Source organism: Hyaena hyaena, unplaced genomic scaffold (assembly GCF_003009895.1).
Source record: "Hyaena hyaena isolate Hyena2069 unplaced genomic scaffold, ASM300989v1 scaffold_75, whole genome shotgun sequence".
NCBI lineage: Eukaryota > Metazoa > Chordata > Mammalia > Carnivora > Hyaenidae > Hyaena > Hyaena hyaena.
The window spans coordinates 3,797,158-3,812,728 of NW_024080707.1; positions in this window are offsets into that span (position 1 = coordinate 3,797,158).

The window sequence follows — 15,571 nt, forward strand, 5'->3', positions numbered from 1 at the left end:
AAGAGAGCTCTCAGCAGGACCCAAATTTGCTGGCATTTTGATATTAAACTTCCAAACCTCCAGAACTCTGAGAAATAAATGTCTGTTTTTTAAACCATCTAGCCTGTGCTATTTTGTTATAGCAGCCTGAGCAGACTAAGACAGTTGGTTTGTACATAGGAGGAGTGTTTTTAGGCAAGTTGTTCACTATCTCAGGAATCAGTTCTGAGAGGGGTAGTATCTCCCTGTGTCTTCAAGGCCCCCAAATGTCAAAGCATCATAAAATACAGAAAATGAAAAACATGGTTAAGACAAACAGACACAAGTCCCCACAAGCAGAAGCAGTAGAGACAAGTTGAGAGAGAAGGAGACAGAATTTCAAATTTCTTCTTTTTTTCAGAACCAAATTTACTGGAAGAATAACTTATATTTCTTGTTTATTTCTCATTTCCTCGCTTGACTTTTCCCTTACCTAAAATCTAAAAATTCCCTCTTATGCAGATAACTGACTTCCTTAATGCCAAATTCAATTAATAATTTCATTTATATCACCTTCTGTGTGAATCCTTTCCTTTCCCCCTGCCACAGGTAGAATTGGTTTTCTTTTGCATTGGTTCTCTTTCTGTACCTTATGGAAATTTTTACCAAGCAACTTAAATATTTCATCACACATATTTGTTTATATCTATACTCCCTCTATTAGAATGTAAGCTTCTGGGGTGCCTGGGTGGCTCAGTCTGCTAAGAATCCGACTTCAGCTCAGGTCATGATCTTGCAGTTCGTGGGTTTGAGCCCCACGTCGGGCTCTGATCTGACAGTTCAGGGCCTGGATCCTGCTTCAGATTCTGTGTGTGTGTCTCTCTCTATTCCTCCCCTGCTCATGCTCTGTCTCTCCCTCTCTCTCTCAAAAATAAATAAAGCTCAAAAAAAATTTAGAATGTAAGCTTCCAAACTCTGAGTTTCTACCCCTAATGTTTAGAACTGCTTCTATTCTTAATGTTTAGAACCTAACACAGACTAAATTCCCAATTAACCTTTTACAAAGGAGTTAAATGATTAAAGGTATTCTTTCAGTGCAGAACTTAGCATTTTGGACTGTTCCTTCCCTTCTTAAGCTAGTTCCTCCCTTAGTTTCCACAGCCTCAATCTCTGCCCCTGTCTCTTACTGCTTCTTGTCTCATATTTTCACATCCTTTAAAGACTGGTATTCCTAAGTGTCCCACGAACTTTATAAAATACCCCAGGATGATTTCATATATTTTCATGTTTTCGATTACCACCTTCATGCTGATGACTTTAATATCTTAAGTCTTGGCTAGATCTCTCTTCAAAGTTTCAGTCCTATATAACATCAAGCCGCCTACTAGACATCCCCCATTACAGCCCCAAAACTGTCTCAAACTCATCATATCCAAAGATGGATTCATTATCTTCTTCACCAGACCTTATGCTCAAGTTTCTTTCTTTCTCTCTTCCTTCATCCCTTTCTTTTTTTAAGTAGGCTTCATGCCCAGTATGGAGCCCAATGTAAGGGTTGGACTCACCACCCTGAGATCAAGACCTGGGATCAGCTTAAACAGCTGAGCCACCCAGGCACTTGGCTCCTTAGGTTTCTTAATCTCCCAATACATCCTAGACTCATTCTTCTCTGTGACTTTCCATAATATCCTGAACAAGTCTTAGAGTGTGTTCCTAGATATTTCTTAATTCCACCCTCTCCTCTGCATCTCTCTGCTCCACCTGCAGTGTAGCTATCCTCTCCTTCCTCTATGTCATTCTCCTATTTATCTTAAAACTTAGTGACTTAAAAAGAGGATTTGGTCGATGTTTTCAGTCCCTCCAATAGCTCTCTATATACTTCAGGATAATTATCCTTCCTTAAACATAACATGTCCTTCCTTTATACTCTCCCTGGAAGACCCTTCCCATTTTAACAGCCTGGCAGTCTTCTGTCCATGTAATCATTTAGTTAACTTTGATAAGTGCTTTCCATGTGCAAAACACTGGGCTCTGTATCCTCCTTCAAAAAGCTTCCCTGATCTGTCGTCCCATTTCACAAGATAGGTACTTTCATAGGTTTTATCAGACTCTATTGTGATTACTTGTTTGTATGTCTCTTTTTTTCTTCAGCTCTACTTAAGTATAATTGAAAACTAAAATTGTAAGATATTTAAAGTGTACAACATGATGATTTGATATAAGTATACGTTGTGAAAGAATTCTCTCCCACACCATCAAGTTAATACATATATCCCCTCACATATTTACCTTTGTGTGTATGAGTGAACATTTAAGCTTACTCTCTAAGCAAATTTCAATACATCTCTTATCTCTTTCGTGGGGTTTATCATACTGTTCCACTACACCAGAGATTTAACAAATTGTTATTAGTGGAATGGATGCCTGAATCTTTTATGGATCTTCACAAAGTATCTTCTCAATCTGATTCACCGACATTTCAGCTCATTTCCCAGCACTCTACCCCATGTATCTTGTTTCACAGAAATTACTCAAAACTTCCCAAGCTCAACCTGCACTTTGACTCCTAATTCTAATCACACTATTCCATCTCCATGGACGGTCTCTCCACACTCTTTACACCTGCCAATTTCCTATCCAGACCCACCTCAGGTGTCACATCATGTGAAACTCTTTTTTATCCCTTCAGAATGAGTTACTCTTCTAATTATTCCCATAACAATGCATACATTCTTTCTTTTTTTTTTCTAGGAGAGAGAGAGAGAGACAGCGTGAGCAGGGGAGGGTCAGAGAGAGAGGGAGTCACAGACTCTGAAACAGGCTCCAGGCTCTGAGCTGGCAGTCAGCAAGAGCCCGACGCGGGGCTCGAACCCACGAACCGCGAGATCATGACCCAAGTGAAAGTTGGACGCTTAACCGACTAAGCCACTCAGGAGCCCCACAATGCATACATTCTAAAATTTACTCTTGCACATATGCTATGGGTTTTATTAATATATATATACATATATATTTTTTATATTTGTTTTCTTCACCAAAATGAGAAAAGATAGAGGACACGCAACATCTACACATCTTGGTGTTGTCAGCAATTGGCACTATGACCAAATGAATGTTGAATGGCTTTAAAAAAATGTTCCAATATGGGCTTTAGGAAGATTAAATTGGCAAAAAAGTAATTAGGAATGTAATACAAAAACAATGAAGACCTGAATTAGGATGCTAGTAGTACTGATAGAATTACTAAGAATATCATGGTGGCAAGGTTGAATGGATTTGACAACCAAGCAAAAGTTAAGAAGGAGAAAGAAAAAAACAAAATTAAATATAAGTCCATTTTTATTCAATTATTCACCTCTTTGAAAATATGAAGAAAGATAAGGGTATTCAGTTTTTACAAAAATGTACATGTGCTCATTCACAAACCTTTTTGCACATTAAATCAGGAGATCACCTTCCTAAACCCAACTCAAGTTCACACACTACTATTTTAAGGTTGTGAGATTGGATGATTTGAAGGATGGTGACACAATTAACCACCTGTAAATAATGAGAAATAGCTGGTTTAGAGGAGTGGAAGGAAGTTGGGTTTTGAGAATACAGAAGACCTTAGAGTATGCATGGTTTTGACATCCTTAGGGAGACCCTTGGAGAGCATAACATGTGTAATTTCTAAGAATGCTGAAGCATATTTGAATCCTGAGGCACTACTATATAATAGCAAAGCTCTTAGAAGTTAGCCCAGCTGAGCACCTAGCAAATACAATTTAACTTCTTTATATACCTTCTCTAACAAAATAAAAAAGATCAGCTTGTGGAATGGATACATTCAAAAGAAAATTATGACTTTAAAGGCTAAATTTAAATTCTTTAATGTGTATTTATTTATTCTGAGAGAGAGAGAGAGAGCACAAGTGGGGGAGGCACAAGAAAGGGGAAGGGAGAGAATCCCAAGCTGGTTCTGCACTGTCAGCACAGAGCCTGACATGGGGCTTGATCCCATGACTTGAGCCATAATCAAGAGTCACACACTTAACCAACTGAGCCATCCAGGAGCTCCAAATGCTAAATTTAAATTATGAATCCAAACAAGCATTTCCTTATGAGAGAATTAGTAGATATATTCCTTCATCTAGTGTATTGAGTTTGAAATACTAATGAGTCACAGAGCTAAGGATGCTCATTAGATAGTTGAAATAATTATTGGAAAAAACACTGAAGGTGAAATACTGATTTGAGAGTAATTTCTGCTGAGGAATGAATTTCACATACCTAAGTATGAGATTACCAAGTGCGGTAAGCAATAGATGGAATTCGACAATGGCCCATGGTTCCTCCTCTCTTGTATTCACACCTTTGTATAATCATCTTCCCTTGAGCGTGGGTGGAGGCTGTAACCTATTTACAACCAATAGAACATGGTAGAGGTGATAGGTTATCACTCCCATAATTATGGTACCTTATATGGCAAACATAAAAGTATTTTGCAATTAAGGTCCCACATCAGGTATCTTTGAGTTAATCAAAATGGAGATTACCTTTGGGGGAGAAGGGGTGTCTGCGTGGCTCAGGTGGTTCAACATCCAACTCTTGATTTCAGCTCAGGTCAGATCTCATGGTTCATGAGTTCAAGCTCCCCATCAGGCTCTGTGCCGACAGTGTGGAGCCTGCTTGGGATTTCTACCTATCTCTCTGTCCCTCACCCATCTCTCTCAAAAATAAATAAACATTATTTTTTAAACAAGGGAGTTTTTTTGGATGGACCTGATCTAATTAGCTAAGCCCTTTCAAGAGGCACTGAGGCCCTTCCTGAGTTCAAGGAGATTCTCTCCTTGGAAATGAATTCTGCCAACAACCCTGTAAGCCTGGAAGAGGACCCCAAGATTCTGATCATATCACAGCCCTGGTCAACACCTTGACTACAGCCTGTGAGTCCTTGAGCAGAGAATCCAGTTAAGTTGTACCTAGACTACTGACTCACCAAAACTGTGAGGCAATAAACGTCTATTGTTTTAAGCTGTTACCCTGTGGCAATTTGTGATACAACAGTAGAATACTAATACACCAAGGGAAGACTACAGAGAGAACCAAAGAGGGTCCAAAAAAAAAAATTCTGTCAAATATACCTACATTTGAGAGACAGGGAAAAGAAATAGGAACAATAATGGGTATTAAAAAGGGTTGGCTGCCAGGTGGTCATTAGTTCGGGCTGCTATATCAAGAGTATTGAAGACTGGGTGGCTTAAACAAAATTTATTTCTCATTATTTTGGAGGCCATAAGTTTGACATTAGGTTTCCAGCATGGTCAGATGCTGGTAAGAGTCTTCTTCTTGGTTTCAATACAATGTGAGAAAGATTGGTCTCTTCAACCTTTATAAAGGTACCAATCCCAACCTGGGGACTCAACCAAATGACCTCATGCAAACCTAATTACTTCCCAAAGGCTCCATCTCCAAATACCATTACATTGGAGAATAAATCTTCAACATATGAATCTGGGGTAGAAAAACACAAACATTCCATTCATACCAGGTAGAGACCTCCAGATAATATAGCAGCTGGCACAGGAAGCTGTCTCTAACTCCAAAATTACAGAAATTCTGAATATTTTTTTAAAAAATTGTTAAAATACAGAGCCAAGCCAAAAGCAGGAAAGCACAGCCCCATTGGCCAGAAATGAAGTCAGGCCAAAAGTAAAAGCATCTGGTAAGAGCTAACACTGAACAGTTCATAGGGTAAAGGAGATTATTATACACCTTTAGGACTAGAAATTTACTATCTCTGAGAATAAGCAGATAGCTTAAGACTCATGCTTGATGGAAAGCTTGAATCATCCTGTGAATGACACAAGTTTGTCCTGTTAGTGAAAATAGACAAGGAAAACTCTACCAAACCAATAAATTAAGACAATAAAAACAAGTGAGAAATAAAAGACTTAGAAATGATGAGACAAAAGGTGTCATTATTTTGGGGTGATAAATTATAAAAACAGATAAACTATTACAGCCAGCAAGTTATTATAACTATGATAAAAAGTTATTATAATAATTTATCAAAACAAGATCATTACAGTGAAACCATTACTGTCCCTTAGCCCCAGCAACATCTAATTAGAAAATACAGGGCATCTGGGTAACTCAGTCGGTTAAGTGTCTGACTTTGGCTCAGGTCATGATCTTACGATTTCTGGGTTTGAACCACACGTCAGGCTCTGTGCTGGCAGCTCAGAGCCCAGAGCCTGCTTCCGATTCTTTGTCTCCCTCTCTCTCTGCCCTTCCCTTCCTCCAGCTCAGTCTCTCTGTCTCAAAAATAATAAACATTAAAAGAAAAGAAAATACAGTCCAAATATCTCATTTATAATAGCAAAAAACAATAAAGTAAGCTGGAATCAATATAATAATTAACAATAGGCCTTTCTGTAGAACATTTTTAGTAAAAATTATCTATAATATAAATATAGCATAGAGTTTGAAATTTTAAAATACAGAGAGAATGAAATATTATTTAAAAATTCTCTCCTACCCTTCCTCCACCATTCAATTCCCTTTTCCAGGGGCAGCCACTCTTAGTTTCTGACCCATTCTTTCAGAAATATCCTAGGCATATACAGGCAAATATATTTTTTCCTATTTTTTTACAAAATGATAGCATAGTAGAATGCTTGGCACCCCATCTTTCTCCACTTACATCTGGGGATAATTTCATATCCAGACATATGAAATTGTCTCATTCTTTTGAAGTGGAGCATTGTATTCATTTACATAACCAATCCCATATAAATGGAAATTGGTACAAACAATGCTGTTGCAAAAATCTCTGTACCCAAATCATTTTCCATAATTTCATGTGCAAGAATATCTCAAGTTCAAATTGCTAGAAGAGGAAGTGTTAAGTCCAAGGATATGTGCATTTAAAATTTTGATAGATAAGCCAAATAGTCATCCATAAAAATTGCACTAATTCACATTCCCACCAGCAATGTAGGCCAGTGCCTATTTTCTCCCAATATATTCTCTACCTCAGTGTTAAAAAAAATTATCTTTGCCAGAAGATAAAAATGGTTTCATGCAAATGGCAACCACAAAGGAGTACCACATCACACACACTAGAATGGCTATAATCAAGCAGACAGATAATAAGTTTTAGTGAAGAACCCTCATGCACTACTGATGGAAGAAATTTTAAATGATTCTGTCACCTTAGAAAACAGTTTGGCAGTTTCTCAAAAATTTAAACACAGATTAAACATAAGCTACTATTTAATCAAGCAATTTTACCCCTAGGAATATACCCAAGAGAAGTAAAAACATACCACACAAAAAAAGGCACACAAATGCTCATAGCATCATCATTCCACCAAAAGATATAAACAACCAGAATGTCCATCACCTGATGAATGGATAAACAAAATGCAGTAAGTATATCAATACGACAGAATAGTGTCAGTCAACCATAAAAAGGAGTAAAGTAATAACACATGCTACAATACAGAGGAACTTTGAAAACATTATGCTAAGTGAGAGGCCAATCACAAGAGACCACAATTGATTCCATTTATATGAAATGTCTAGAAGAGGCAAATCTATAGATAACAGACAGTAGATAAGTGGTTGTCTAAGGTCAGGAGGAATAGAGAGGTTGGAGGGAATGGCTAAAGGTTACAGTGTTTCTTTGCGGGGTGAAGAAAATAGTCTAAAGTTGACTGTGATGATGATTGCACAACTCTGTAAATATACTAAAACCACAGAATTATACACTTGAAATGACTAAATTACATGGTACAGGAACTGTATCTCCGTGTATCTCAAGTTGTTATGAAAAATGGTCTCAGTGTAGTTCTATTTTGCATTGCTATTATTAAGTATGAAGTTGAGCATCTCTCCATATATTTATTTGCCTTTCACATATTTTGTAAATTGTCTATTTCTATTTTTTCTTACCAATTGATAATTCTTTGTACACTTTAGCTACATTGAGATGCTTTACAAATGGGTAAAAATTAGGAAGTTGATGTGGTTGGCAGAAAAATGCTGCTCTCGCCCCCACAAAATCTACATTCTAATTCTCAGAGTCTGTGAATAGATTAGGTTACATGACAAAAGAGAATTAAGGTTGCAGGTGGAATTAAAGTTGTTAATGAGTTGACCTTGGGAGAGGAAGATTATCCAAGCAGGCCCAATGTAATCACAAGCATCTTTAAATGTGAAAGAGACAGCCAGAAGAGGGAATTTCAGAGTGATATAATGTGAAAAATACTTGACTGGCCATTGCTATATTTAAAGAGGGAAGGGAGCCAAGAGCCAAGGAAAACAAGCAGACTATAGAAGCTGAGAAAGGCAAGAAAATGGGATTCTCCCTTGGAGTTTCCAGAAAAGAATGCAGCCCTGTCAACACATTGGTTTTAGCTCAATAAGACCCATTTTGGACTTTTGATCTCCAGAACTATAAAAATGTGTGTTGTTTAAGCCACCACAAGCTTGTAGTAATTTGTTGCAAAGCAATAGGAAAGCAATACAACTGAATAATATAAATCCTGAAAAGGATGAGGAGAAACAGACATTCTCATGTGTCCCTCATGTGAGTGACAACTGTACAGCCAATTTTGAAGAGTAATCTTGTACTAAGTGCAATTGAAGCGTGTACATCACTATGACCCAACACTTCTATTGCTGGGTACGCACATTAACACCTCAGAGAAACATCTACATACATGCACAAGAAATATACACAAGGATGTTCATTCATCAGGGTATTATTTATGGTAGCAAGGAGTTGGAAGCAACCTAGAAGACCATCAGTACAAGTACGGATGTGGAAATGTGGGTTACACTTTTGAAGGAACACTACGAGGCAAGCTGAAACAATGAACCAGAGCTACTAGTAACAACATGGATTGATCATAATTTTATTTCTCTTTAAAACATGCCTATTTTTTATTTAAAAATTTTTTAAGTTTATTTATTTATTTTGGTGGGGGGAGGGAGAAGGGGCGGAACAGAGAGAGAATCCAAAGCAGGCTCCGCCTTGTCAACACAGAGCCCAACGCAGGCCTCAAATTCAAAAACCATGAGATCATGACTGAGCAGATACCAAGAGTCAGATGCTTGACAACTGAGCCACCCAGACACTCCTCTGAGAAAATTTGAAACAGTAAAAATTTATAAAATAACATTTTAAAATATAAAAATGTTAGATATTTATCACAGATTCATATGTATTTAAATAAACACAAGGAGTATGGATTGGAAAGACATTATGTAAATGAGAATGTCAATGGGATGGGAAGGAGAACAGAACTGGAGATGGAGGATAAACATGGGGTGCAGTACAGGGGAGACAAAATAAAAAGTTAAAAGGGCATATTAACTAGTCTCACCAAAAAAAAAAAAAAAAAGAGCCTAAAATCAGAAATAAAAGGGTAGAAGTTATAACTGATACCAAAGAAATACAAAGGATCGTAAGAGACTACCATGAATAATTATATGCCAAAAATTAGACAACTTAAAAGAAATGGATAAATTCCTTAGAAACATACAAACTATCAATACTCAATCATGAACAAATAGAAAATCTGAACAGACTAATTACTAGTAAGGAGATTACATCAGTAATCAAAACCCTCCCAATAAAGAAAAGTCCAGGACCAGATGGCTTCACTGGTAAATTCTAAGAAATATTTAAAGAACTAATGCCAATCTTCAAACTTTTCTGAAAAATACCAAATTCATTTTATGAGGCTAGCATTACACTGATACCAAAATTGGACATGGCTACTAAAAGAATAGAAAATTATAGGCCAATATCACTGATGAAAATAGATGTAAAAAATTCTCAAAATATTAGCAAACCAAATTCAACAATACATTAAAAAGATCACAGGCATAATCAAGTTAGATTTATTTCAGGGATATTTGGATGGTTCAACATCTACAAATCAATATGATACACCACATTAACAAAATGAAAGATAAAAATTATATGATCCTATCTTAACAGATTCAGGAAAAACATTTGACGAAATTCAAGACCCATTCATGATTTAAAGTTTCAAAAAACCTCTCAACAAAGTGGGTATAAAAGGAGTATACCTCAGCATAATAAAGGTCATATATGAAAAGCCCACAGCTAACATCATACTCAATATTGTAAAGCTGGAAGCTATCCTTTAAGATAAAGAACACAACAAGAATGCCCACAATCACCACTTCTATTCAACATAGTACTAGAAGTCCTAGCCAGAGCAATTACACAAGAACAAAAGACATCCAAATTGGAAAGGAAGAAGTAAAATCGTCTTTACTTACAGATGACCTAATATTATATATAACACCCTAAAATCTCCACCACAAAGCTGTTAGAGCTAATTAACAAGTTTAGTAAATTTGCAAGATACAAAATCAATATACAAAATTCAGTTAGGTTCCTATACACTATCAGAAAGCGAAGCTAAGAAAACGGTCCCATTTATAACTGCACCGAAAAGAATAAACTACCTAGGAATAAATTTAACCAAGGCCTATATATTGAAAATTATAACATTAATGAAAAAAATTTAAAAGGGCACAAATAAGTGGAAAAATACTCTGTGCACACAGATTGGAAGAATTAATATTGTTAAAATGTCCATACTAATCAAAGCAATCTACAGATTCAATGTAATCTCTATCAAAATTCCAATGGCATTTTTCATAGAAATAGAACAATCTTAAAAATTTTTAATTTATATGGGACCACAAAAGACTCCAATAGCAAAGCAATCTTAAGAAAGAAGAACAAAGCTGGAGATATCACACTCCTGATTTCAAACTATATTACAAAGTTATAGTAATCAAACATAAATGGACAGCCACATGCAAAAGAATGAAGCAAGAACACTATCTTACACCATATACAAAAATTAACTCAAAATGGATTAAAAATATGAATATAAGACCTAAGACCATAAAATTCCCAGAAGAAAACATAGGCAGTAAGTTCTTTGATATTGATCTTGGCAATGATATTTTGGATTTGATACCCAAAATAAAGACAATTAAAGCAAAAGTAAATAAGTGGGACCATTTCAAACTAAAAAGCTCCTGCACAGCAAAGGAAACCATCAAAATAATGAAAAGGCAACCTACTGAATGGGAGAAAATGTTTACAAGTCACATATCTTAAGAGAGGTTAATATCAAAAATATATAAAGAACTTATATAACTCAATAGCAAAAACCAAACAAACAAAACACAACAACAACCTGATTTAAATTTGGTAAAGGAGCTGAATAGACATTTTTCCAAAGAAGATAGAGATGTCCAACAAGGCACATGAAAATGTATTCAACATCACTAATTATCAAGGACATTCAAATCAAAACCATGATGAGATATCACCTCACATCTGTTAAAATGGCTATTGTCAAAAAACCCCAAACAAGCAAGAAATAACAAGCGCTGGTGAGGACTGGAGAACAAGGGAACACTTTTGCATCACTGGTAGGGATATAAATTTCCATACTATAGAAAACAGTGTGGAGGTTTCTTAAAAAATTAAAAGTAGAACAAACATATGATCCAGTAGTTTTACTTCTGAGTATTTATCTGAAGGAAACAAAGACAGTAACTCGAAAAGTTATTCTTACTCCATGTTCACTGCAGCATTATTTACAATAGCCAAGATACGGAAACATGCTAAATGTCCATTGATAGATAAATGGATTAAGAAGTTTTGGTGCACATACACATCCCAGAAAATTATTAAGCCATTTGCAATAGCAAGAATGGACCTTGAGGGCATTATGCTAAGTGAAGTAAGTCAGACAGAAAGACAGATATTATATGATCTTATTTATATGTGAAATCTAAAAAACAAACAAACAGTGAACTCATAGATACAGAGAACAGATTGGTGGTTGCCAAGGGCAGTGAGAGGGTGGTGGGTGAAATGGGTGAAGGGAGGGGTCAAAGGGACAAACTTCCAGTCATAAAATAAATACATGCTGGGGATATAATATACAGCATGGTGGCTATAGTTAATAATACTTATTGTATATTTTAAGTTGCTTAGTTAACAAATCTTAAAATTTCTCATCACAAGAGAAACAAATTTGTAACTATATGTAGTGATGGATATTAACTAGACTTATTGGGATCATTTTGCAATATTTACATATATTTAAGTATTATCTTGCACATCCAAAAGAAAGATGTTATATGTCAATTATATCTCAATAAAAAAATTACAAATATGCACTTTCCTTTATGCTGAAAGTCTATTTCCAAACGTGTATCCTATGAAATAGCCACATGGGTTCATAAATATAAACTACATAAAGTTTCTTGCAATATCATGTGTAATAATAGAAAATTACAAATAAAAATCCATTAAAATGGAAATAGTTCATGAATTGTGGCTTATTTGTACTATAGATGTGTGATGAAGTTGTTTAAGAAAAGTATGAAGTAGACTTATACACTCTCATGTGGAAAAAAACTCCAAGACGTGTAACAATTCAAATAAGGAACAATGCATAGTCTATAGTCCCAAATACACTCACACAAATCAAGGTGTATGTTTGTTAATACAATGAATAGAAAGTGGGTGTGGAGATTACAAATGTTAACAGTAGACCCAGGTCAAAGTTGCACTTGCTTAAAACTTTGCATATTGAAAAAATAGAAAAGCGTCACTCTCAAAGTATGGTACAGAAGGACTGATGGAAATTATGAGAGAACCCGAATCTTCCTAAGCCAAATATTGACAATTGTTGAGTTTGTGGTAGAGCTGGGGGAACAAAGGTATTCTTCATATTGTTTTCCACACTTTTGTATTCTTGACTCTCAACCAATAAAAATGAAAAGTTACAACAATGTATTAATTATAAAAAACCAGAAGAGGTAGGACTTTAAAAGACAATTGTGTGCTGTGTATTCCATATACTAACATTTATAATTAACACAATTCTATACATCTAGGGCAGGGTCAGCAAACATTTTCTATAAAGGACTAGGTAGCAAATATTTTAGCCTTTGTAGATCACATAACATTTACCATCTCTAGGGATCAGTAAAACAAATTACTAAATGGGCAAAGAAGCACCCTTAATGTGACTCATAAGGAGAAAAATTGGACAATAGAGATAAACCTAGAAAGAATAGAGATAATAGAAATAGAACACAAAGATTTTACTACAACTATTTTAAATGTAATCAAGGATTTAGAGGCAAAACTGATAATAAGAGATTTGGAAACATAAAAAATAATCAAATGGAACTTGTAGAGCTGATAAATATTTTAACACCTTATATGAAACTAACTGGATGCATTTAACAAATATGATACTGAAGATAAAAGAGCAGTAAATAAACTTGGGGAGCCTGGGTGGCTCAGTCAGTTAAGAATATGACTCTTGATTTCAGCTCAGGTCACAGTCTCATGGTTTGTGAGAGCAAGCCCTGTGTCAGTGCAGAGCCTGCTTGGGATTCTCTCTCTCCTCTCTCTTTGCCCCTATACCTGCTTGTGCTCGCTCTCTCTGTCTCTCTCAAAAGAAAAATTATTTTTAAGAACAATAAACTTAAAGGCACAGCAATAGAAACTATCCAAACTAAAGCAAAGAGAGAAAAAAAGCTGGGGGGAAAAAAGAGCAAAGCCTGCATGAACAATATAAAGCACTCTAAAATTGTGTAATTGGAATCTAGAAGTGGGGATAGAAGAAACATTTGAAGAAATTATACCTGAAAAGTTTTCTAAAGTCAGCAAAAACAAAAGAAAGAGAAAGAAAGAAAGAAAGAAAGAAAGAAAGAAAGAAAGAAAGAAAGAAAGAAAGAAAGAAAGGAAGAAAGAAAGAAAGGAAGAAAGAAAGAAANGAGAAAGAAAGAAAGAAAGAAAGAAAGAAAGAAAGAAAGAAAGAAAGAAAGAAAGAAAGAAAGGAAGAAAGAAAGAAAGGAAGGAAGAAAGAAAGGAAGAAAGAAAGAAAGGAAGAAAGAAAGAAAAGAAAGAAAGAAAGAAAGAAAAGGAAGACAGACAGACACCATGGATCTAACAGATTTAACAAACACTAAGTAGAATAAATACCAAGGAAACCAAATGACAGCACATCAAATTATGATACTGAAAATCAGGTTAAGATTTTGAAGGTGTCGAGAGAAAGAAAGACATTACATACAAAAAAATTAAGGTGAGAGTTCCACTGACTTCTCATCAGAAACAATGCAAGCCAGAAGACTGTGGGATAGTATCTTTAATGTGTAGGGAGAAGAAAACTGTCATTTCATACATGGTAAAAATTTTCTTCATAAATGAAGGTGAAATAAAAACATTTTTAGACAAACAAAAGCTGAGAAAATTTGTCACTAACATGTCTGCACTACAGGAAACATAAAAGGAATTTCTTTAGGCAGAAGTGAAAAGATAACCTCGTGGAAACTTTGACCTATTCAAAGGAATGAAGGGTTCTGGTAAACACAGATATGTGGGAAATATGTAGAAAACTTTTGTTTTCTATTTTTAAATTTCTTTTAAAAAGATAAATAGTTAAATCAGAAGTAGTAACAACGTATTGTGGGTTTATATTACATATGAAATAAAATGTACAGTGAAATAGCACAGAAGTGAAGATAGAAGTATATTGTAAATTTCTTATATGCTATTTGAAGATACACTGAGATAAATTAATAACACATATTTGTAAAAACTATCAGACATATGAAAAGAAGCCTGTAGTGAAGGATATATAGCTTAAAACAACGAGATACAATTTCTCATCTATTAGATTGATGAACATTACAGAAGATAGATAGCATTCTGTCACTGATAATGTCGTATCCTATAGGAGTGTAAATTACTACAGTTCGGATAAAAATCTAGCATAATCCATGAAAGTGAAAACGCACATACTCTGATTCAACAAACCACATGTGATATTCTATTACACATAAATAATATTTCCATATAATCTGTATATATGCAAAAATATTCTATTTTGGTGAATATCTTATATTTTCATTTGGGGGGAAAGTGAAAAAATAAACCCTAAAGATCTATAAATAAGAGAATCATTAACCAAACCTTAACAGACACAGTATGGAAAAAATGCAGCTATTGAAAACATAGATCAATGATGTGTGTTATGTAATGAAGTTTATGCCATGTGGTAAAGAAAAACAAAGATGGATAGATAGATGAATAGCATGGCTCAATTTCAGTTTCAATGTGGGGGGGAAGCCTATCATATTTATATGATATTTATTCTGTAAAAGCATGAAGAAAAATGTGTACCGATTCTCACAAAACTATCGCAGAGGGAAGAGGACAAATTATTAAAATTTGATATTACTCTGTTGTATTTGACTTGCAGAAAAGGACACTTAATTAGCAGAGAGTCTATAGGCCAAAATCAAAAACTCTAACACATCACCCAGCAGACACTAGTGCTTCAGACCAGTTACTTCTGGCATCTCACATGTTTCTCCTTGTCAAAAGGGAGCATTCTCTGTTCCTGTTCCAGCACTTTACATTATGGGTGGGGTATGGGGTACAGGTAACATGTGTTTTGGGATTACAGGCAGAGGGGTCCTATTCCACTAGGTAGTCACTGTTGCTCACTACCCAGAGGGCTTGGCTCTGAACTGG